At 37.9% G+C, this 25,895-nt stretch overlaps 1 protein-coding gene across 1 annotated transcript in view; it reads left to right on the forward strand.

The window, feature by feature from the left end:
* Window positions 1–2,375: 2,375 nt before the first annotated feature.
* TENM1 (teneurin transmembrane protein 1) overlaps window positions 2,376–25,895 on the forward strand; it is an 876,004-nt gene continuing 852,484 nt past the window's right edge. The window contains exon 1 of the mRNA XM_068152080.1: window positions 2,376–2,392. The gene's annotated coding sequence lies outside the window, so the exon portion shown is untranslated. The remainder of the gene's footprint in view (window positions 2,393–25,895) is intronic.

A 25,895-nucleotide genomic window follows, 5' to 3' on the forward strand; every position in this document is an offset into this window, starting at 1 on the left:
TATAGAGTTTTCAAGTAAGGTCCATAACTGTGTTCCCTAAGCAAGGAGAAGATTCTATCTTTGTGCTCAGCCATGTGGTGTGAATGATTCCTTTCCCCCCCCCCCCCCCCCCCCTATACTAGTGAAGAAGTCTGGTTTTGGTTTCAGGAGTTTTGTTTTGTTCTGGTTGGGGTTTTGGCTTCCCCCCCCTTTTTTTTTTTTCATGTGGTTTGTTGTTTTATAGCTTGGTTTTGTTTGGTTGCTCAGTTGTTGTGCGTTGGTGTTTTTTTTTCCTAGTATCTTATTAATGCACAGAAATCCTTTTGATCTTCACTGCTTCTCCATATGTTTTTCACTATAGATGTATCTAAACATCTTAGAGTCAGAAATGAACATGTTCTGTTCTAACAAGACTCCTGGGCTAAGTATTTGCTCATATTTCATAACTGAGGGATCAGGTTAGAGGATAAATTTGATATATGATAAAACTGATATTTGATAAATTTGAAACCGTTTCCCTCAGCAAATTTAGGAATTCAAATTACATTTCAAAATCCTTACTTTGTGACCTCATGGGCCATTTTTTCTTGCTTGAACAGGTAAGCATTTACTATGGTGCAGGAAATTGGCAACTGATGGCCAGTAAGTGTGTTGTAAACAGGAGTTGAATTTTGAGTGTCTCTTCAAGAAGGTAGACATATCAGACAATATCTCCCAGGCCTACCAGAGCAGAAAGCCCAATATCTCTCTATGCAGTCATTGTGTAGAGATATATTAGAAATATATGAATCTGTGTAGCCTTTAAAAGCAACTTTAGAGATAATTCTTTGTGGTGCTTCTGATAGTGATTCATGCTGTGTTCAATGCTTCTATTTCTATTCTCATTATTAAGGAGGCTTACGTTTCCTGGAAAGCTAAGTGGACATTACATGGTGGTGCTGGGTTGATGATTGGACTTGATGATCTTAGAGATCTTTGCCAAACTTTGGTTCTATGAAAACATGTGGAAATAGAATGATACTGAGTCAACCTTGCCTTTACCCCACAGGAGAGAAACAAATCCCAGAAAATTAAACTGAAATGCAGGAAGGAAGGATGTTCTGAACATGCTGAATAATAAAAGTAATTGACATAATCATTGCAAACACATACAAGCATTCGGCTGCCACACAATTCATAAGGGAAAAGCTGGGCCAAAAAGCTTTGATCTGTCTTGAGCTGTTCCCCTGCAGTAAAGAAATGAGCCCTCTTGAAAAATGCTTTTAAAGATAACTAAGAACTTAATCACTAACTTTAAAAACAACCAAAAAAAGTACAAGAAGTTCTCATATTAGCACTACTACTGTGCTCTTACACCTGAGCAAGCAATGGGTTTTTTTCACATAATCATAATCTATTCTTACTTTTTGGGGGCATGTGCATGAGTAGCTAATACAGACAGGCCAGAGTCAAATCCTCAGATTCAGGCACTTCTGAGCTGTGGAGTGTTCAAAATCCAAATCAGAGTTTTACAGCTTGAGCCCTTCTCTAATACATATTCAGATATATGACAAATGCAGTACTTTAGAGCTAATTCTTGCTCGTAACATAGCCGTTGTTCAGTTGTGACTATAGCATATAAATATCACACATTTATCTTTGAGCCTGCAGACATTTAAGCTTTGGTGTTCTTCATGGCTTTACTTATTTATTTACCCCTTTGCTCATTTGATAGATGGCAGCAGATAAATGTTTCCTAACTGGAGATGTCTCATTAGTTTTTGTTTTTAGTGTCATCTGTCATACGACAGCAAACAACGGGGAATCTTTACACATTTGTCTGGCTGTATTGTGTGTTCACTTAGAGCTGCTTCTCTGTTTTCAGAGGGGAGGTGATACATAAATACAACCTCATTCTTAAGTACTATCTTCAGAGAAAATGCATTTATACTATAACCAGAGCCCTACTGTCTTCTCATTACAGCCTCACTGTTTTCGAAGAAGCAAGCTTGTTCTGTGATAGAGAAGGTGGAGACTGGGAAGCTGGCTCTGCTAAGCCTTGCCTAATGCAAACTGCTTTAGTATGCACATCACATCATGCCAGCTATACTGCAGGGAGCAGGCAGTTATCGCACAAGCGTGCATCCTCAGAGCCAGGATAAACACTCCGTTACTCTCCCTCTAAACTGCTCTTCTGGGAGGGAGAGAAAATAAATAGGAGGCGAGAGAGGCATTTGAAGTAACCTTTTTAAGCAGGAGGCAGAAGCCAACAGAACCTCTCTTTTTTTTTTTTTTTTTTTTTTTGATCTTTATTTTTCCTTTCATTTTTTTCCCCCCACTTCTTACTAGAGAAATTCGTGTTACCTCAGCAATTAAGGAGAAGAGCCAGCATCTAGGGTTCCAGGCTGTGAGGGGGAGTAGCAACTTGTACCAGGTAGGAAGCCCTTTCAACATCCTCTTTAATTTGTGCGGCTCAGTTACTACTTGTTATGTTACTATATGGTGGCTGACTTCTGGAGACCTTGTGTCTGCATGTCACCATTCCCCGAGTGAAAGAGACCTTGGGGAGCTTTAATTGCCAATGACCTTCAGGGTATTCCTTGGAAAGACAGTGGTACTTAGTGCTGTAAAGTAAAGCAATCTATACTTTCCTCTGCCTGCCTAGAGGTGTGCATTTAGCATCAGGATGCAGCTGGGTGAAACTGCAGCTGTTAGCCGTCTACAGAACCCTGTCACAAATGAGTAAAAATTAGCCATTTTATAATAAGTGTAGCAGCTGCTCTGCATTTTTAGCAACATGGCTGTATTACTTTCCAAAACTTATTACCATAAATTATTTTTGTGCTGGAAAGTAAGCAGATATGCTTTAGTTTATTCAAAGTTATTTTGACAGTTATCTACTATTTTTTCATAGTTGCTTATGCATATTTTATCGTGACTTTTCTAAACTTCCCCAAGGCATATCTTATGTGGCAGATAAATATTCCTGCTAACAAATAATGAGTGTAGTAATTGTAGTGAGCTGGTTATATTGGTTGCTTTACAGTATCGCCTACTGAGAAATGCAGGCATCTCCTGCAATGTTTGAGGGCTGAGGTGGGATGAAGCTCTAGGTCACATACACTCATTTGTTCTGCCTTAGTGCTACAAAAGGACAGAGGGAAAAGTCAGGAGGAGGAGAGATCTGTAATTCGTCTTTGTGATCCTGTCGTGCAGTGTTTTCTTCCTAGTACTTTTTCATTCTGAGGAAAGAATTCTTATGTGACATCTGTTCAACCTTTTTGTATTGTACGAGTAATGTGACTTAAGTTAATTAAAAGCAAGAGTAGCATTTGCATTCAACAAAGAAATAATTCAGAGGTAAGGAGTAATTCCTAGCAGGGTCACCATGTCTGTGGGACTCTCAAAGTCTCACTCTTTTATCACTTTTGACTTGCTGTCTTAAAAGCAGTAAGAGAGTCTGAGGGAAACTTTTGCAAACTTTAACATTCTCGTCTGTAAATCAGACCAAATACCGATGTATTTTTAAAGTGGGAGCAAATATACAATGTCTAAAGATTCAGTTGCTTGCAAGAAAACCTGAAAATAGTGCTCAAAACAGCCAGAGCTTAAGCACCACTGCTGTAAGAAGAAAATTCACACAGATAAGTAGTAGAGCTGTCCTTGTACCTATACAATCTCTTCTTCTATATAATTACTCTATGCAGAAATAGCTTCATATATTGTGTTTAAAGGCATCTTGTGACTCTTATCTATAGGAAAAACTTAGAAGATATTGAAATCCATACCCTTTTTCTTTTTTAAATGAACATAATTGAAAACACAATACTTAGAAAGGGGCATTATATCTGATAGTAGTAAAATCTGAGGGGCTAAAAAAGAAGTAGCTTTGAAAATTAGTGCTGTGAGATAGTGGTGAGATCTAGTTAGTGACCAGGGCTGGTTGGAGGACCTGGCAGCTGGTGAGAGGAATTTTACCCTCTGTTTCATCTGTTCCAAGAAATTCAATGCTTCAGAGAATTCACACTTAGCAAGCACCAATTCAATTAGCAACTAAGATAGGAAGAAAACTGGAATGGGAAAGTGATGTCTTGACTCCTTTTATTTATCTTGATATATGAAATATGTGGTGAAGAAAACAAGACCCATGCCCTTTTGGCTTTTTAACAGGTATACATTTGATATAAAACTGAAATGAATTATTACCTTAAGGAGAGAGGGGGTAGTGAGGGCAGTAAGTCAGACACTGTAATACATTTCACTAGAAACTCCTACAAGATTTGGGTTTGGGTGAAGTCTAAGGCTGGTAGTGGTTGTTTTGTATTTTTGGGTTTTGGCAGGTGGTTTTGTTGGCTTTTTTTTTTTAACCCTCTAGCCCAAATGCTGACCCTATGAGTGAGTACAATCCTCAAACACTCTATAAGGAAAAAAAAATGACCCAGGCCTTAAATTTTGGCTTTCACTACAGGGTTTGTTATTTATGAATTCATTGTCACACTTTGTAGGTTTCTCTGAGCAGAAGTGTCATCAGAGATCCATGTGTTGAGGTGTATAGGTTTGTTACCTTGGTATTGCTCACATGTTGCTACCTTTGAATGCTTCAGTTTACTCATTTGTGCATATGTGTTGGCAGCTGCCTATCTAGGAAGATGTTGGAGATCTGAGATTTTCCAGGTTGCCTTCACTCACACTAGTGGTGCTTTATAGAGATTTACTTTGTTTTCTGACTTTAGTTCTCCTTGTAGCTTGTGAATTTGACTTCAATAATTTTTTGGTATGTCACTTGTTGCTCACCCTAATGAAAGTCTGCTGAACAAACACTGTTTTCTTCATGACTAAAAATTGCTTTTCGTTTATAAAACAGGTAACAAATTCATGTATACTTCAGCCCTCCCCTATCCCTACCTTTGTGACAGAGAGCTCAGTAGGGTTTGTGGGATGGTTGTCCAGTTGGGGAATTCTAGTACGTTTAATGACACCCCTTCAGGAGGCATTGCTAGCAAACCGATGTCTACATGTCTTAAAGTATAAATTTGTCTCAGTGTCCCATACACATGGTTTCTCAGAAGACATGGTGCAATTGGTTATGCTGATTTTTTTTTCTATTTTTAATTAGTCAAATGGGCCTCTTTTTCTAACAGAGGAATCACTAGCCAACATCCCTGTTTGTCATGTTGCAATGTGCAGGTACTCCCTTGTGTTGGTGGCTTTGACTAAGACTCCTTACCTCTGCATTGAGTTCCCAGACCCACTCAGTGATACTCCTTTTAGCATCTATGTGGTGGAGAGCTGGGACTCCTAGTGCAATTGGAAATAGGATGAGGACACCTCAGACTTTTTACAAGGGTCTTTTCTGTCGACATATGAATAAAAAGGTCCTTCTGTAAAAGTGCAAGTAATTGATGTTTCTTGGTGGGTTTTGACAGTTGCATCAAGAAATTAGCCTGACTGGAGAGCATGTTGTTAGTTTAAGAACTGTCAAAATGTAATGTGTGAAGCTCTTGGTATTGATATTCTTCTGTATTATTATGGGTCCCTAGAGTGGCCATTATCTTTTGATCTAGCTTTAGTTCATTTTAATAAGCTCCTGGGTTTTGTGAAGCAGAACACTAAATACAGTCCCAGTAGTGTATGATGACTCTGCAAGTTTACACGTGAGGATTTCCAAACAACCTGGCAGGCTGCTTTTGAGGGCCAGGGGCTACACAATTGTATTGAACAGACTTGTCCACACTCAGGCATACATTCTTTCTATTGTGAATGTGAGACTAGATTTTCCTTTTCCCGTTGTCAAGGTATTCAGTGATACCTTTTACAAATGAACACTTGAATGTCATCAGGAAGTTTTGTACATTGCTTTCTATGTATGCAAAGGATTACTATTAATGGTTAAACTCAGGGAATGAAGGTTAATGGTAAGGCTGACTAACATTAACTAACATAACTACCATTAGACTTCATCCTCAGCTTGAAGAAAATAGTTAAGTTACTTAACAGCACACAACTTCTGAGATTTGTTTAGGCAATAATCCCCAAGAAACCAATCATTACCAGTGACTAAGTGCTGTTTTGGTGGTTGCTGGACCATTAATGGTCTAAGAAATTGACTGTTGACTAAAGTAACAGCAAATTCTGAGGTGTGTGCTCTGACTGCATGTTTCACTTAATATAACTTCTTTATCTGCCCTATGCCTTTTTTTTTAGGAGCTAAGGACTCATTAAATATTATCTTCCCTATTAGTGTCTTATGATGCTATGTGGAAAGGCTGTGATGCTGTAGCGGGATTTAATACCAATAAGGCGAGATTTTGCTGTTATTTTTTCCCCCTAAAACTTTATTGCTGCTCTTTTGAAGCACATTATGCAATACTACTATTTAAATAATAGGGTTTTTTGAGAAAGTGCTTCCAGCCTTTTTGTTTTGTTTTGTGGTGGGTTGTTTGTAGTTGCTATTTTTTCTTAAATGAAATTATAACTTTGGCTAGAAACTCAACCCTGATCTGATTCAGTTTAGTCCTGAAAGCAGTGTTTAGCACAAGTTCTTCTGCTATAGGTCATTCTTAGGACAGACACAACTGGAAAAAAATATATCTTGGGATGTTTTGGCCTTCTCATTATCCTCAGAGATTAAAACTGAAAGCAAAACTGAGTGTGAGAAGGCATGGAAAATAAACTGCTAGATGAACTCCTGCTATTTTAATAAGTTTATTCAAAGTTCCAGGTTTATTCAATGTTGTGTTTGGTTTTTTTTGTGTGTGCTTTTTTGTTGGTTGGTTGGTTGTTGTTGTTGGTTTTCTTTTGTGTTTTTTTTTGGTTGGTTTTTTTTTTTTTTGTACTTTTTCTACAACCAGGAAAAAAGAGAAAGAGAAGAATACACAATAGATAATATTATTTCTCTTAAAGTATGACAGCTGTTTTATCTGTGGGCTTTGCTTGCTTGATCCAGAAATCATTGATAGCTTAGGGTACAAGTACGTATGCACTGACTTTCTGTTAATGGAATTGAGGTGGGCAGTTCTACTAAGGCTGATTAGAACCATCACAAAATCTGCCATGCTGCAATGAAATGAAGGGAGATGGATTTAGGTCAGTATCTAATGAGCCCCACATACCATGCTGGCAGGAAAAAGGAAAAAAAACCCAACACACCACCAACAAAACCCCCTCAGAAGTTACATATGTACTCTGAGTAATTTAGAATAAAGAAACCCCAGACTCTTCTTCGGTCCAAATCTTACCTAGCATAGAAAATGAAACTATTTTTGCAAATAAAAAGGATATATCACACAAGTACTTGTGACATATGGAGCTTACAAACCCCTGAAAACACAGAACTTGTTAGATTTTAGCATGTGTTTTATGAAAACATGAATCGCCTTTTGTACAGTTCACAAGCTCTTATTTTTATATTTATTTGAGCAATCAGGCAGTGTCAAAGTTGATGGCTTTTTCAGGGTTGGTAAAATTTGTCAGGGTTAAGCTTCCTCATTGGAAGCAGCAAGGGAGGCGGGGAGATGGGAGAGTGATTTTTATTATATTATAGTGCATTACTTTGGTACAATAAAAATGTCTCTCTGAAGTACCTCTTTGGATAAGCCAACTTATTGTTGAAAGTACAAGAGGCAGGAGAGAAGGAGAATCATTCTATTCAGCACTCTGCCTAGCAAGATGTACAGCAATTTGAAGTCACCAGTGAAGAAACAAAAGTAAGCAACTGTCGTTGTGAGAAAGGAATGATTTCTGTGCCAGGGCTGTGTTGTTGGGTGTGTTTTCCTTCTGTGCTTGTTCCCTCCTTCAGTGTCAATCGGACTGGTACAAATCTCATAGAGAAGATAAACATCATTATAGAGAAGCAATAAAGGTAAAAAAGGTATTCTTATAGTATAATTCTTTATTTTGTGATGTTTTGTTTTTTCTTAAAATGGCAGCTGTTTAAATGCTATGAAACAAATCCATCAAGCTTCTGATATTAGTGTTTTGTTGAACATGAGGCATACCTCAGCATTACAGAGTGGCTGGTACCTTTGTTTACATTTGTCTATGAAACACCTGCCAGATTTAACATCAATCCACTGCATAATATAATGAACTCATTAAGACTGCAGAAATGAATGACAGGCTTCTGTTTTCTCATGCCAGGTAAAAAGAGTACTAGTGTAAGACTGTAAAATGGAAAACCAGTTTGCATAGGATAATACTCATTTGGCTTTATTATTGCTTTATCTGTAGACAGTTTTGCAGTCAGAGAGTTTGTTTGTCTTTCTGCAGTTAAGTCTGACTAGTCTTTTTTCCATGTCCATCTTTCCTTTATGAAATGGTACAAGGCAGTTTGTCAGAGAGATGCCACATTTAATAATTAAAAACCTAAATCTATAGTACCATGCAGAGAACTAAAAATGAGGTGGGTTTAGATCTCAGAAAATTGAAGGCAATTCTTCCAATTTAGCATATGAGTATAACAAACCCAGAAGAAAACTTTTAAGATTATAAAAATGTCTTTACTTTTAAAGTCTACTTACATTTTCAGAATTTGTATTTTCATTACAGTCTTTGAAACTAGCGTGTTTGGAGATTTGTTGTGACACTGGAAGAGTTTTTCTCTCAGACTCAGGTGAAACCTCCTGGAGGCTGTTGGGTGGGCTGCAGTTCATGAAATTTGCAAAATAATTTTGAAATGCTTTGAAGCTATGTTTACATTTTGAACAGTTACACAGTATGTAAGAATAGAGTCCATCAAATACCACATGATGAAAAACTGAGATTCTTAAATATTTGGTAACATTTTAGGGGAAAAAGTGGTAAGAATAGATGTATAGGTCTGCAGGGTGCATACCCTGTACCTTGGCAAGTGTGTCCACTGGGTGAATCTACACTTCAGCCTACAGCAGAAGATAAATGTAGATGTTTCTTCTATCCTTCCAAAACTCTGTGGTCAGAATGGGTACTGAAGCATCTAAGTCCATGGTATAAGTTTGTGTGTCCTCCATGTGTATTTCCAGAAGAGTGATGAGGTGAGGAGAAAGTTCTCCACGGAGAGTGTTCATCATTGGAATGGGCTGCCCAGGGAGATGGTGGAGTCACCATCCCTGGAGGTGTTCAAGAGGGGATTGGACATGGCACTTGGTGTCATGGTTTAGTCATGAGGTCCATGGTGACAAGTTGGACTTGAAGATCTTTGAGGTCTCTTCCAACCTTGGTGATTCTATGATTCTGAGAGGAAATTATTCTTATGGGGTACTGGGTCTGTGTGATGCAGCACATTAGCAGTACCTGCTTCCACATTCATTGTCTTTGTACCATATAAAACCAGAACTGTTCCAGCAGAATTTTCCTGTAGAATAGAAGCCATAAAACTTAAATAGACCCAAGGGCAAAATGACAAGTACTTTCTGTGCTTTTGATCTCCAAGAAAAGGAGTTAAAGGTCCCTTCTCCACTCCTCCTTTTTACTCTCATTTTTGATGGTTGTGTGGCTAAGTTCCTGAAGTTCTGACGTGTATCAGTGGCACCATTTTCTGAATATTTCCAAACTGTCCTGCAAAGTAGTATGAAAGCATTTATTCTCAAAAGAGGTCATCATTCAAGCTTTTGAGCTGGAAAGCTCAAAAGCAAGAGGGGAAAAAAAAAAGAAACAAACTAAAAATATATTTCTTTGTAACAGAAAGATTCATCATTGGGTGTAGGCTAAGACTTCATTTTCATGAGGTGAGCACCGCTTTGTTCATCACTCAAATTTCTATTTCAGCTTTTGTGAGGTTAGCGCTGGTTTATTCATTGCTCAAACTTGTATTTCAGTTTTCCAGTGTCTTGGAGCTAGGCTAACCATACATTTTTCTCTAAACTTGGTTAAGAGGAGATTTCAAGTGCCATAAATTGATAATGGTTATACTCGTCCTTAGAGGTATACAATTCTCATTTCAATGATAAATGAAGAATCTGCTCTGGATCTAGTAAATGCGCTGCAGTCAAACCGTATCTCACTACATCTTTCAAGCCAGAGTTCATGCTACATACTGTGCATGACGGTCAAGTCAGCTCTGCAGATTGCAACTGTGCTGTTGTAAAGTTGAAAGCATGATTATTTTGGTTTAGACAATATTGTTTACAGAGATAGGGAGAAACGCGAAAAATACATGAAGCATCTGATACCTTAGTTAAGAAAGATGCCCAGATGCCTGTGAAAACTGTTAATTTTTCAGAGAGAAAGACCAACATGGTCTTGACTATTTCAAGTACTTCAAAGTTCTTGTTATGTCCATTACTATAATCTACTGAAGACAAAATGAGATCACACCAGGAGGATTGTAGTGGGGCTACACATAGATCCCTCAAGAATTGCTCCTGGTATGCCTTGTTTAAAAATTTAAGTAATAGCCCTGAAAAAAAAAATAATTAGCAATCAGTTTTTCTGACTCCCACAAAGTTTGTGGGGCCCTGTTATATGAGTAGTTTAGAACACCATACAGGAAGAATAAAATGACCTTGAGGACTACAGTAGGGGTAGCTGAGTGAAATTCAATAGGACAAAGTGCAAGATCCTGTACAAATACAATACATTTCTCTTATAAGCTAGGAGATTGTTAATTGGAAATGACAGAGGAGGAGAAAGTCACAGGATGACTGCAAGCCACCAATGCAACGCATCTATGAAAAGGGCAAATACACTCCTAGACCATGCTGGATAAGATATTTTCATTAGCAAAGGAAATAACGAGTGCACTGATCCTGCAGAAACCATAATCTAGGGTATTTTTAATAATTCTCTGCCTGCTTTTAATTAAGATAAATTCAAACTCGAACAGGTGGAAAGAAAGGTTAACTAGGATGCTCAGGAGAATGAGAAGTCTTCCATAAGAAGACAGATTGGGAGACGTGTGTTTAGTCCAACCAAATAAATTAAAGGATTATATAAATATATTTGATAGAAGTAAATGTGTCTGGCTCTCAGAAGTGTGATATTCTGGAGCTGATTTTAATGGTTAAAAAAGCCTAAACCAACCCAAAACCCTACCCAAACTTTTTCCTGAAGAACTACTCTCTTCTTCAAGGAGAAAATCTAACCTGCCTGCGAGTAATTAAAGGTAGCTAGCCTCAAGAACAATCATTTCCAGTTCTTCTAACCATTTAAAAGGAAAGGATAATATTGAAATTTGGTCAATAATGCAGATACCTCTAGGTTTATTTATAGTTTAGTCTCTATTTACTTGAATTGTAATGGAGATGGGAGAAATCAGCATAAATCATAAGCTGCTGGAACTATGTTGTCAGACTGGAAAGAGTTGCAGTGTTGTAATGGTATTGATAATGCAACCTGTATTCACTGACATATTCTCTTTTTATTTTGTCTATAAGGATGTATCCTGAAAAATATCTTCCTGGATATTTAAGATAAATTAGGTGTTAATCTACTTTTAAATGGATTTTCCCAAATCCCATGGCTTAGTTTCAGGTGGGCCTCATGCTAATTACAGAGCAAAGACAGGCTTGAACTCCTGTAATGTAAGCAGTTCTTTACTTTAGAATTTCCCTTAACATGTTGATAGACTCCCATAATATTGCCATTTTTCCCATCCTGCTGATCTGAATTTTTAGCTTTGCAAGTGTTGGGTGGTTTGATTTTTTTCTTCATAATGAACCAACAGTGATTTCTTGCTGCTCTTGATATTGACCACTTCCCCTTGTTGAGCTGAACTCTGGAAAACAGCATTTCTGCTCTTATGTGTGGAATCAGTGGGCATGAAACAGGAGTTGCTTTGTCTGACCAGTCCATTCAACATAGAAGGGGAAAGCTGGTTGGGAAGAGAAGTGAAGGAGTGGTAACTGAGTCACAAATATAAAGGAAAAACTAGATGAAGATACAAAAAGCGTGAAGATAAAAAGGTTTACAAGGAAAAACAGGGGAGGAGCGAGGGAAAATATTAGAAAAGCAAGAACAACACAAAATGGCAAACCACTACTTTTAAATCTCCATTTAGAGTGAAAATAAATGTAACAGAGTAAAGGCACACATGTTTTCATTTGTATGATAATGGTTGTAGTAAAGCTAAATATTATATACCTTGAACTGTATGTTAGCCTGATCCTGAGAAGTATCCAGTGCTGTCACTACAATGAAGAAAGCTTGAAATCCCACACTCACAGCGTTAAGGCTATCTTTCAACTCAGTCTGAAGATATTTCATCCAGAAGCCTGCTTTCCACAGGCTGTTTTGTCTGATGTTTGATCTTACTGTAGACATTTCCAGTTTTTCCACAATTTCTCCACATCCAAGAATGTTCTGGGTTGGAAGTAGCCATCTTGTCGGGAGACTCTTCCAGGTTAGAACCCCTTCACATCTGACATAACACAAGGAAAAAATTCGAGGGTGCTGGAGCACTGGAACTGGCTGCCCATAGAAGTTGTGGAGTCTCCTTCTCCGTAGAATGTCGAAACCTGCCTGGATGTGTTCCTGTGCAAACTGCTCCAGGTGACCCTACTTTAGGATCTCTCAGAGGTCTCCTCCAAATCCCACCATGCCAGGATTCTGTGATATGCTGTTTTTTACAGGAGCGTACACTGCCAAAGTGAGAAGAGGTGCATGGGACTGCTGACAGATTAGGGAGTCCCAAACCCCAAATCTACTGACATCATTACACTGTAATATTATGTGTTATACTGTAATATTATTACATTCCTTACCCAGACTTCACTTTGGGATCTATCTCAATGTAAGCTCAGTAACCTTGGGAGAACCTATTTTATTCTTTTACTTGTAGAATACTTGTAGCAGAGAGTATCTCTTTCTGATCCCCCTGCCTGCAAACATCCAGGAGACAGTGGTAGAAATGTATCCTTTTATTCTACAGTGCCTGAGGGTACAGGAGTAGCTCTGAGAATAGATAATAACTGAAGTTCCTCAAATGCTGTCACATGGTAATTGTGGGCTTAAACTGCAGTTTTATTGTCACAGAGTAGCATTGCTGAGAGGGAATTCTTAGAACCACCAGGCTCATGTAGAGACTTACTTCCCCTTTCTCCCCCAGTCTTGAGTTTTCACTGGATTATATTTTCTTCATCCTCAGTATCAAGACTTGTTTGTCTTTGATGTTAGTTTGCACCTAGTAGTGGACAGCACTGAGGCAGACAGTGGTGAGCAGCAAAGATGCCTTCTTTTAGAGTGTGTGATTGAAGGTGAATATGAAGCAACTTTTTACAGGAAACTTATTCCAGAATGCTGCTCCATTATTTCTTTTTAAAAACTTGTTCTTATGTGTATTGCACATGTGTTCTGCTGAGAATGGAAGACAAAGCAGGAATCATTTTGTATGGATTTTCTATGGGTACTTTCTGAGTTAGGCAATTCCGGTGATAAGATGACAATTATTGCTTTAATGTGAAGTTACTTTGTCCATTGTCCTCAGAAAAAAAATATAATGTACCTCTGCAGCAAAATCAAAGGCTGATAGAAAGAATTCCTAACAGCCTCCCAAATGTGTTCTCAAAAAATAATTATTGCTAAGATAGACTTGATTTTGTTGGCAACTTGAATACTTAAGAATGTAAGGGGAGCCTTGAGTTTTGGGAGAAATATTCTAATATAATAGTATTTCAAGGTCTGGTATTCTTCCTCAAAGCTTGAAAACTCTACTTTTTCTATAGCATAATGTTGAGAATGTCTGTATCATGGAGGAAAACTAAGCACTGTAATGGATTGATTAGGAGATATATACTTCTAGAATGTACACTATCAGGAAAAAAAAGCATGATTACAGAAGACTGAAGGAATAGAAATAACTCTTCATATCTGTCACCTCTTCTCACACCATTCAAAATCTCTGTCTGTGCCTCTCAAAGAGTTTTAGTTCTTCTCTATTGAGAATCTATAGCTTGAATCACACAGCTGACAAACTCTCATATAAATTTATCTCAGAGAGTATTGCTTGAATTGATTTAGGATAAAGTGTCTTACTTCAGAGAGACTTGGGTCTTAACCTGTGCTTTTTGAAGTAATTATTTTTGCTGCAGGTGTGAAGAATACATAGTTGTGTTAAAATGTGACAGCTTTAAAAACCACAATGGTGGTAAGCATAGGGGAAAATTAAGTCCAAAGACAAGGTTTGGCAGTATTGTTGAGGGCATCCTGAGGTATAAAGCTGGGCTAGACTGACTTTATATTAGCTTCAGGGATGGTCTTACATGTGCTAGAATAGGCTCCTGTTGGGAGACATTGGTCACAGTCACAGATTAACTACTGGAAAACATCTGTGTTGGCTCACATCAGACTCCAAGAGCTGCTGGTGCCAGCCATGCTACAGAGCTGCAGGCAAAGAGATAAAGGAAGAGATTACTGTAACTGCAGCCAAATGCCCATACACCTTATTACCTTTAATCTTCTCAAAGACATTAAAAATTAATTCAGTAGGACACTTTCTTGCATTTCTTTGTTAAGGTATGTGAACTTGTTATGGGGACACAATGCAGCATGGAGATAAATGCAGGAAAAGAGAGAACAAATGTTATGACAACAATCAATGTGTTTCATGGGCTTTTTCGGTGAGAACTTGCCTTGACCCTCTTGAGGTGCACTGTTTGTTGCTGAGAGTATCCAAGAGATGAAAAGTGAACTCTGCTCAGAAGCACTGCACATCAGGCTACTGATGTAACTTGGAGTGTTGCTCTTGTATCAGACTCATGCTCTCAGGGCTGGAGAAGAGTGAGCTGCAGCCCCAAAGTATAAGGTTGTCTATGGCAGTTTATTTTGTTAAAACCAAGGGCTCCAGGGCTACCTTAAAGGGGTAACCTTAAAGAGGGGTAATGTCTGCTTCAGAAATGTCTATTTGCTGCTGAACTGCTTTGTTTACTCCTCTCCTTTGTTGTAGCAAGTGTTCTGCTATGCTAGCATTTGTGGCATCTGCTCCTGTCACACTGACTCATTTATGTTGGAGATAAAATGAAGCAGAATTGCGAGTTGCAAGGAGAGCAGTGATTCTCAGCTTTATTTCTTTTTGTTTCTCATTGAGCCCTTTCCCTTATTTGTTAACTCTAGTAAGCATTCTCCATATGTGTTTAGTATTTTCACATATGTTTCTGTGTATATTTAATTGTCTAGAGTAGACTCTTCCCATCTTTCCTTCCTGCTTCTTGTGGCAACTGTCTGTTTAGATTTTAAGCAACTCAAAAAGAGCCATTTCTTTGTGTGTACTTCCACACAGCATCCAGTAAGGTGCGACCCTGCAGCTAATTGGAAGCTCTGGATAATCTTGCTATATGAGAAGTATAATTGCTGGTAGTACTTATTTGGATTTGATTTTTTTTTTTTTTTGTTTTAAATGTCACTTTCAGTTTGGGGAAAATCACAGTAAGGATCCATTTTTCTTAGTGTGTTTGTGTGGAGTCCTACAACCCACAGAGAAGAAACCTACTGGTAGATAGTGGTGCACCTGTAGCACCTCTGTAGCTGAGATTTTGATAATGCCCCAGTTTTGGTGTTAGTTGTAAAATCTCATCAATTGTGCTATTGTGAAGGGTTTTAGGCTGTTCTGTAGAGAGAAGTCAGGTGTTGCAAAGGTAAAAAGACAAAAATATAAGCACTACCATCCTGAAACATACTCTGACAAAGGCTGTTGTCCAGAACCCTGTATGAAGGATTTACTGGTATCAATTCAGAACAAGAGGATGCAGTCTCAGGCTGCACCAGGGGAGGTTCAGGCTGGAGGTCAGGAGGAAGTTTTACACAGAGAGAATGATTGCCCATTGGAATGGGCTGCCCAGGGAGGTGGTGGAGTCACCATCACTGGAGGTGTTCAGGAGGAGACTTGACAATACTCTACAATTTTAGAATTCTGAGTTGAGCCTGAGGAACTGTTCATTAGTGATTGATCCTTACCTTAGTGATTCGTAATCTTAGGTTTGGTGTAAAATGCTGACACAATTTGGTTTTGCTAATGGTTAGGTTTATTGTCATTAAGTAGATGATACAGACCATGATTTACTCTCCTAGTCTTATGCTATTTTACTACAATTCTTTCCTTTTTTTTTTTTTTTTTTTAAGGACTTCTTTGTGTTTTTAAGTCTGTTTCTTTATACCTAGATCTTCAGTGGTTACACTCTTAGCATTTATAGTTATAATAAGAATGGAAATAACAACAACCTCACGGTAAATGTCAAGTTTTCTTACTAAGTTTATACTTAAGAGTTGCTGATTCCACAGTTACCACCTGCTATCTTCAAAATAAGTTAGTGCTAGACACCTATCTGAGATGAGATGTACTTTCCGTGTGAACTGCTGCTATGAAGTGTTTAAGATAAATGTTAATCTGTCTTCCTGTCCTTTGTCGTGACAGCAGCAATAGGAAAGCGCCAATCAGTTGGTTAATGAATCTGTGTGATAACTTCATGACTCCTCATTTTCTCCAGCTCCGTCCTTTTGGCAGTTCTAGAGATGTTAATCTCTCAGCATTTGCACGGGAGAGGTCTGCGTTTTGAAAGAGGTCTTTACATGCTCTACCTACAAAAGACCAGTGTGTCAAAATCACCACCGTTGATCTGATCTATGTCTGATTAATTCCAGGCAGTCCACTTGCCTGTCCCAGGGACCTGTCACTCTTGCCTTTCTGAATCTACCACTCAGATGTCACTTTGGGTGTGATAACAGCTCCATCATCCCTGTATCTGCCGAACTGCTCTTTGTACGTCCCCTGTGCCACTCATGGTTTAGAGGCAGTTCTTCTGATTTGGCCTGTTGTATGGCTGGGCTTTCATTATTGTCTGTGTGAGGTGTGGGAAGATGAGTCACTGAGGTTAAACCCCTGAGCCTGGGCAACACAAACACCCTTCCTGCTCATTCTCTAGTTTTACTTTTGTCTTGTTTTCAATTTAAGGCAGCAATGATTTGGTCCAAAACACTCTTACTTTAGTATTCAATTCAAAGAGATTTTTTTTGTGCAAGAGATGCCTGTTCCTGGTATTGCATCCACATGAGAATGCCTTTTTGTTAGTATGCTGTCACCCAGGGTGTGACAGTAGACAGTTTTTGTATTTGCATATAGTATGAAGAGATCACTAGGTCGTGGAGTGAAGGGATTTTCTTTGAAATAACCATCTCTCTCTGTGATGTTAAGTAGTCTTCTGGTTTTTATTTTTCTTTTAATTTGTAGATTGGCTGACAATTCCTTGCAAGCTTCTTGTATGAAAAAAAACTACTGATACTTAACTAAGTCATTCTTCAGTGACCATGTGACTGAGGGGGAAGAAAAGGCTGGACACTGGTGACACCAGTCAAGTATTTTCTCAGGTCCATATTTGAGTTATTGATTTCCTCACCATTTTATTCTCATGTATATCAAAAACCCTGGAAAAAAACCCTGCTGGAACAGATGTAAAAAAGGGTAAATACTAGAGATAGGGAACAGTTTGTGAATGAGACTGTCTTAGGGTTGGAAGGGTAAGGCCAATAAGCCTCCTCCCTCCCCTCTGTAAAGTAAAGGGAAGGAAAAATTGAAGGGAAAGGAAAAAAAAAACCTCACAGCTGAATTAGCAAAGCAATGGGAGCTGTATATTTACAAAGCAGGGAAATGCAGGGAAATACATACAAATTTACAATATTTACAGTATATATAGAAATATACAACAAAGTAGCACAGAAATGAGAGTTCCCCACCTCCGCTTCCCCCTCTCTCCCCCTTTCCCCAGAGCGGGTTAGAAAGAGAGAGAAAAGAGAAAAAAAGTTAGCAGTTATGTGTTAATTGGAAAGCAGTTAATACAGGCCTTGCAGCTTATCAATTTCAAGGTCAAGCCTTGGCTGAAAGCCCAGAACCGAGAGCTGCTGCCCTAAGGATGAGCGGAAGCAAGACTGAAGATAAAAGTGCTGGAATGCCCAGGATACCCTCCTGCACTCCCAGTTCAGAAGGTGCTTCCTCCCACTCTACCAATGAAATTAGTTTAGATCCTTCTTTTCGTTTACCAACTTCCATCCACCATATTCCCTTTCTTAAGGGGACAGTCTCAACCGGTCACAGAGACAACAATGGGAGATGAGGGACTTGTCCAAGAAAGTCAGAACTAGCAGAGTGTATAAGTTGAGGATAACTGTCCACTCTTTCAGAGACTGTAAGAACTCCTTGAGGGCTGGTGGCATTTACAAATGAAAACTGAAAACAACAACATTTTAACAAACACAAGAAAGTAGTGTTTTGTTTTTTGTTTAGTTTTCTTTTTTTTTTCTTTTCCTCGAACTACAACTAAAACTTCTGGATCTCTGTGCTATTTAATGTGCGAGATGCAAAAGTTTATGTGGATTCAGAAAGTGACTGAAGAACAGCATGAAAACCCAAATCTGTTGAAGACTATCAAACCCAAATATGTAATTTCTAAGTTAATCATGAAGCTAAAGCCTAGAATGGTACAGGGGGAGTTATCACCAAACACTTTAATTCTTTCAAGCTTTTCCCCCTTTTGGTAAGACCTCATATAGACAGCAATATTGCATTGTTTAGACAATGCTGTTAGTGGTTGGATATAAAAAAAAGGACAAATTTACTGGTCTTCAAATTACCTGAAAATTATCCTGATTTTTCTGTCTTTATAAAAACCAATAGTTTGGGGTACTCCTATATATATATATATATAATTTGGGCTGTGGTTAATGGCTTTAGGGAGAATATCAGTAATGAAGTGATGCAACCACCATTCCATGGTTGGTTTTGTGGTTGTGGTGGTGGTTTTTAGAATACTTTCTAAATGTCTTCATTATTTTTTTTTATACTTCTTGATTTTAATAATAATTAGTCTATTATTACATGAGTCAACCCCATACACTGATCATACCTATACCCATGCATAGATATGATTAATGCTTGCTCTACAGAGAAAAAAAATAAAGTAAAAATTTAAGTTTCCAATGATCTTGCTGGTATTGTAATTTTATTTTACTTAGGTAAATTTTTGTGCTTTTTATTTTCTGAATACATTTGACTTAATGTATTAACGAGTAATATTTTAAGCTTATAATGCTTTTTACATAAAATAAGAGCAAAATCAATTACTTTCTTTCTATTTGGTTTTGCCATCAATTTTATGGGAATAAATTGTTTCTGCACTATCAGGATTTTTTTTTCATTAAACTTGGGTTTTTTTTTTTTGGGTTGGTTTGGAGGTTTTTTGTTGTTAGAGAACTGGTTAAATGCAGAACATGTCACTGTGTTATATCACACTTCATATTTCAATGATCATGGAGACATGGTTATAGCACAGTTGATCTTATTGTAGTGCTGTGAAATGAATAAATAAGGGCTGACAACTGGCAGCAAAATCGATATGTGCTCTTCTAAGGTGGTGCTCATTATTGCTGGACACAATAGACCAGAACTTGCTGTTAGTACCAGGAGACTATTTCAAATGCTGCCAAGGTCAAAACCAATACACTGCCTAGTGTTTTAGCTTCCTTGTGTGGGTGAGAAAACCTAATGCAGTGCAATCACACTCATGTATGGCAGATCATTTCAAATTCTCACATGAGTGAACACTTGCAGAGGTGTAAAGCTACTGGGGGGAGTGCTTTGAAGAGGCAGTCTGTTCCTGGCATTGTCCTGACTGGGGGTCCAGATGATCTGTGTGGAGGGAGAGATTGTACTAGCAAGGCTCGCACACTTCCTTTTCTGGGAAGGCTGGGGATGCTGACCTTTTCAGGGTTCAGCTCTCTCCTCTAGGTCATCTCAAATCTTAGAGTCCTCACTGGATGCTTGCCAGTCTCTCTCCTGGGGGGAGTGTCAGAGACATTAGAATAGACCTGACTCCAGTGAGCAGGCCAAAGCAAGGGCCACCAGGGTTAACAGCTGAATAGTGAGGACTTCTGCTAGAGAAAGGGAGAAAACTTGTGTAAAACCCTTAGAGTATTAAATAAATGCAGGAGTCCATTTCAGACTGGTCTTGGTATGTGGTTCTGCATAGCAATAGGTCTGATGCTGTCCTGTTTGCTGTGGCTAAGGCAGTAAACCTGGTTCAAAATGTATAAAAATAGATTAAATGCACAGCTTGATGAAATGGTAAATGATTCATTAGTTAATGTCTAAAAAGGACTTTGGAAGTACACTACAGAGGCACTGCATTTAAAAAAGACAATTGTAGAGTAACACTTAAGCAGCTTTGAGGAAGAGAGCATAATTTTGCTTGAGGATGCATTGTGATTTTCAGAGTCTGAACTATAAACAGAGCATTGACTACAACAGTGGTAAAAGCCTAGAACAACTACAATTATGTCAAGTTCAACTTCTGTTGAACTATATCAAATAATAAATAAAATAGAACAACCCAGCTTACAATCACAAGGAGATTAAGTTCTTAATGCTGTAAGAATGGATAAATGTACTATTTTCTGCACTTGCACTCTTTGATATTTGAATGAAAATGTACTTAAAGCAGTCCATGAATTAAAATTCCATGATAATTTAGGCATAGTATAAATACTAAATTCAAATACAATATGACCTAAAATTAATCTATTGTTTTTGGTAAACACTGGAATATCAACACACAAGATGGACATTGCAATTGAGCTTCTGACAGTTGTGTTTATTACATTTTATTATCTATGAGTTATTTGCAAAGTGGTTGAAACATTGTTGCATGCAGAAAGCTGTATTTATTTTGCATAGGTCAGCCTTCCTGAAAATGCTTCATCTTGTAGGAAAATATTAATAACAACATGAAATGTATCCTGTAGCTTAAAGCTAATGATAGAGACATACAGATAACCTAATTGTTTTTCTTTCATGGTAATGCCCTGCTCTTTGTCAAGGAATTACTCTTCTTGGGAGCAACAGTTCTTCACTCATGTTATCCATGTTCTGTGCTCTAAATCTCCAAGCAGCAATCAAAGAACCAGTCCTGGGGTATTCCGCAGCTATTGCTTCATTTATGGCAAATGTCCCAGTCATGCTAGACATTCCCTTGTTGTTGTCATTTCAGGATCATCATAGTTGTTCTTTTAAAAAACAGCTAGAGATCTTTCCTCTGAATGGTAAAAGTAGAACAACCACATGGGGTAAGAAATGGCTCTGTGTTTTCAGCCAGGTGTTTAATGTCTTCTATTCCTGACAACAGTGTTAAAGCTCTCACTAGTGCTATTAGGGGCCAGCCTCTCTCCTTTCAGCCTTCTGTACCCAAAATTTCAGGTTATTTAATTGATATATACCTAGGGTATGCGTGTATAATTGTGGCTGTAGTGATGTGGTGGAAAAATGACCATTGTAAAGAAACAGTCTCAATATATTTTGCCAGGGAGGCATGCTGAATGTGCTTCAGCTCTTCTAAATTGACCTGAAGCCTGACTGAAGCATAGTAATGGAATTTTGAATGAGAAATATTGCCAATTTTGATTCCAGCAGTGCTGTCTGTGATGAGCTGAGTCCATGATCCTCATTAGGCTAAGCTTAGAATTGTTTGACCGAGATATGGTGAAAATTGTTTTTTTGAGACTCTTCTGCCTGCATCTCAAGAATTTAGAAGCACCCAAGAATGCCTCTCTCAAATATGTGAGATTTCAGAATTTATCTAACATGTCTGACTCAAAACTGTTCTGAGTCACTGCTTTAATCCATGTGCCCTTCTGTCCCTTTCTCCTTTGCTTGTACTGCTGGGCCATTGGCTTAGAGATGATTTAGGTAACCTCCTCTGCGAATTCTACTGACTGAATGAAACAATTGTCAGTTCTGCCTAGCTTATCTTATGAGCACAAATTTCACTGCATACTTAGTAGCCCCCTGAACATTAAATAACATGCAGTCAAGCGGCTTCTCAGGCTATAGCATTACTGTGTTTGTAATGTGCTCTGCAATCTGCCGTCACACAGCTGCTCAAGGAAACAGGTAATAGGGTCATTGCCTCATTTATCTGGAAGGGAGAGTAGAATTTATGGGTAGGGCATTGACCTATTATGGAGGTTAAAAAATAAGTTGAAAAATCTGTCCATTGAAGGTATGCTAGACCACTAGGTAATGCACAGCAAAGGATAATGGATTTGTAATTACACTGAAGTATTTCATTACATGGGCTATATTCCTTTAAGCTATATTGCTCTGTACAACACATATCTTGACAAAATATTCAGTCTAGAGTAGTGTGTGGACAATTTGACATATTGCCTTCAAACTCTCACTACTTTTGGTACATTTATGCTGGCTGTGTATATTTGGTTTCCAGGTTTTCATGCCAAATAGCAGATCTCTTTGATTCATGGCTGTCAGAAATACACATTAGTAACTGCTTCAAGATGTTGTATTTGGAAATGGCAGATGACAGCGTGTTGGTTATTTTTAAGCACTATATCTGTTTATACATAGTGAAAGTGATTAGGAATATTTTTGCTTTTTCTTGTCTCCTTGCTTCCACATCCCTCTCTTCTTCCAAGGTTCTGTCAGTGGTTGTCACTCAATGAGATCTTCAGTGCTTTCACTTTGTCATTCTCATTCTTTGGTGGTGTAACCTCCAACTTGTACATATTATTCTCAGGCTTTTTTTCCTAATTTACATCCAAAATTGCAGATGGAGAGAGGTTTGAGCAGAATACTGGCTTATACTAGTATTTGCCAACTATAATTGCATGCACAAATTAAGAGTTTTGACTATATATATAGCTGTAAAGAAATTGTAGATGAAGTGGGTATACTTTGGCTCTTAATACAGCTTATTTCACACTTTCTGTTTTCATTTAACATGGAATAAACTAAATTTATTTACTCGCCTACATGCTTGTCTACTCAAGCTTATTTGCATGGCTACACTTGTAAGCCTAAATCTCATTCGATTATGCTAGTGATGCAGATTGTTGCGAACCTCTACTTAAAAATACTTTCTCGGGTTTTAAAAGTAGTAAGAAATAAGTAGGACTGATATTTTTAAATGAACTATGACTCTTACTGACTTATCTTCCTCAGTCAGAAATGCAGTGAATTAAGAGGAACTAACCTGATAGGTACCCATGCATGCTGAAACGAGGTCTAGTTTCTCAGGACTCACTCTTTCAAAGAGCTAAGACTCTCCTTACAGATTAACTGGGTGTTATGATTTATAAATTCCTAATCAATTAAACATTTCAAGTTTCTCAGACTCAGAGTCATTTTAAACATGTAGGCATTTATCTTACAGAGATTAATGGACAATGTTGGAGGTCCCAAATCAGCATGTTGTAAGCTTCTAGTGGACAATGTTCTTGTCCTACTCATGATGGTTTTTAATTCTTTTTCTGGGCCTTAATGACATTGCCATCCAAATAATCATGCTTAATCTGAAAATACTACGTCATATGCAAATTAAGTAATGCTTCAATTCTAAATTAATCCAAGGTAATTTAAGTGAATTTATAATTACTTTTGAGTAACCCATAACCTCCATCACCTGTGCTCTTAATTCTTGTTACCAAGAGACATTTTATGTTTTCCTAATAGCTGCTGACAGCAAATCACATTTAAACTGTACCAATCCCTTAGGTGAGGACATGGATGCCAAAAGGGGCTTTGCTCTTAGGTAAAGGTACATTTGTGAGAGCATTCTTGCACCAGATTTCCTGATATTTAAGAACTTCACTGTAAATCTGTCACACGTTTGAGAAATTCCTGTTAAACTATATTCAAATTCAGCTTCAATACGCTTTTCCAAAGGGTGTTTCTTGATATAACTTGTGCTGCTTGACCAAATCAGTTTTTTACAGACTGATTACGTTTTCAAAAAGATTTTCACAGGTGCCAGTCACCAGAGCCATTACATAGCTGAAGTACTGTTGCGATAAAAGAAGCAGGGAAGCAAGGAATACCATGAAGGTGTTCTGTAGACATGCACTTAAGCCATGTGTCTTCCTGCCTTGCCACAGGGTCTGGTTATTATTCTATTTTAATGGGAGAGTTTAAATTAAAAATATTTTAGAAAGCATTGTGCTGTATTTATATCAAAGCTTCAAAGTCTGCCTCATTATAAAGGCTTTCTTCTGCTGGTTTTTATCCTCTTTTATCTTCTGTCTTTGAAACAAAAGTATTTTGAACTATGAAACAGGTAAAGTATCTTTTTGTAATGGATTCATGAAAAGGAAGCTTAGAGAGAGGAGATCTATAAAGTAGATGAAATGCAGCAGAGAAGCATTTGGAAGAATTAAATAGAAAATGATAATGGAACCATGCCAAATTACAGGCACAAATTCTTTCAGTTTGTTTATACATCAGAAATGAGCATCAGGTACCATATTTTAAAGTATATTTTTAACATTTGTACAAACTATGTTGAAATGCCAGTCATTCCTTCAAGACATTTGAATGTAGAGCCATAGAATTCTGCCTGATAAAGACCTGTACAAACACAAAACTTCTCTTTCTGCTTCACACAAGACAAGAGTTTTGGACCTGCAGAACATCTTTCATTGAATAAACAGTTAAAAGAGATGAAAATCTTCCATTAATTATTATTAAGAATGTCTGTGTGTAAGTATGGAAATCAAGATCACTTCTTTGTCATTGCATTATTCTTGTACATCACCCTGGATTACAGTCTTTTCTTAGTGCAGTCATGCTAAATTTTGCTAAGTACCAAATGAAAGATAGTTCTGAGCTTGTTTAATAACTTGAAGACAGATACATTTCACTCTTTCAGTTATTCCCAGCTCCACCTTTGCATTAGTTTGCTCTCGGGGGGTGGGGGGTGGGGAAGATTGTTTATTCTGACATTTTTATTACCTGCTTCCTACTTAATCTGAGGATAGAGGAAAATTGTAACTGAATTCCCTAACAACTGTGAGAAGTTAGAACGGCTTGTTCATAAATTTTGGAATAGAACATACATTGGAGTTTCTGAAAGAAATTACATTTGAGTCAGTATTCCACAACAGCATTATTTTTTTCAGAATCTGCTTATTCCTTGAATCTTGTAAAATCAACCAGATTGGTAGAACTGGGACTAAAAGCTGTGGGTAGTTTCTGGTGCAAAGGAAAGCGTATAATTGTAGAATTGTCTTGGTTGGAAGAAAACTTTAAGATGATGGAAACAAAATGATTGAGTCCAGCTGGTAACCCAGCACTTTCAAGTCCACTGTTGTACTAAGTCCCTAAGCATCTCATCCATACAATGATAGGAACTATTGCTTGAGCAGCAACCAAGGTGCTAATTACAATAGGTTTAAAATCATGCTACTACTTTAACATTTGCATGAGTTAGTACTTGGCTGCATGACTGTGGTACCTTGATTTGAGGGCAGCAACGGTTTGTTATTGAATAGTATGAGTGGATAATACAATTTCTCTTACTGAATGGATTAGTGTCTAATAACAACCCATACAAAATTAGGTTCAATCATGGAGTTTTCATGATCCAAAAGTTGACTGTAAAGTGAGCTCTGGCCTTAATTATATTCTTAATATAATAAACATTAAGCTTTGAGGAAGATTATTATAACTAATGTCATCTTTGAAGCAGGGTAATTGTCGCTTCAGGTCCATCAGGACATAAATGAAAGAATACAAACTCACTGGTACGGTAGGTAGGGATGTTCTTCATTGACTTCATTCCCCCTGGTCATTTTAACAGCTCAAACTGAATTTCAGTGCTGGTCCCTAGAATCTTAATGACACAGGAGAAATGTGAAAAGGAGCGGAGGACTGTAACTCTGTATAGAGCTGTATTGAGCCTATGTCCATCTTGTTCTCTGTTAACGGTACAGCCTAAAGGGAAATGTTTTCTTAATGGCAGGTGCTTAAGCTTTGACACCTGTGTAGGCAATTGGAAATCACTGGCTTGTTTGAGGTGATCGTGCTCCTGTTTTGCTAGTGCAGACGGATTTTTACCCCAAAAAAAAAGCATACAAGAAAGCCTTCATGACTGGAGTCAATTTTATATACACAAATGGCCAGGTAGAATGGGAGCAGGCTGAACTGTGTCTTTAACTGTTTTTAATTTCTGGCTTGTATTATGCAGGAGAGTATG

The sequence above is a fragment of the Melanerpes formicivorus genome, unplaced genomic scaffold (genome assembly GCF_026170545.1).
Source record: "Melanerpes formicivorus ecotype bairdi unplaced genomic scaffold, bMelFor1.0.p_v2 SCAF_22, whole genome shotgun sequence".
Lineage (NCBI taxonomy): Eukaryota > Metazoa > Chordata > Aves > Piciformes > Picidae > Melanerpes > Melanerpes formicivorus.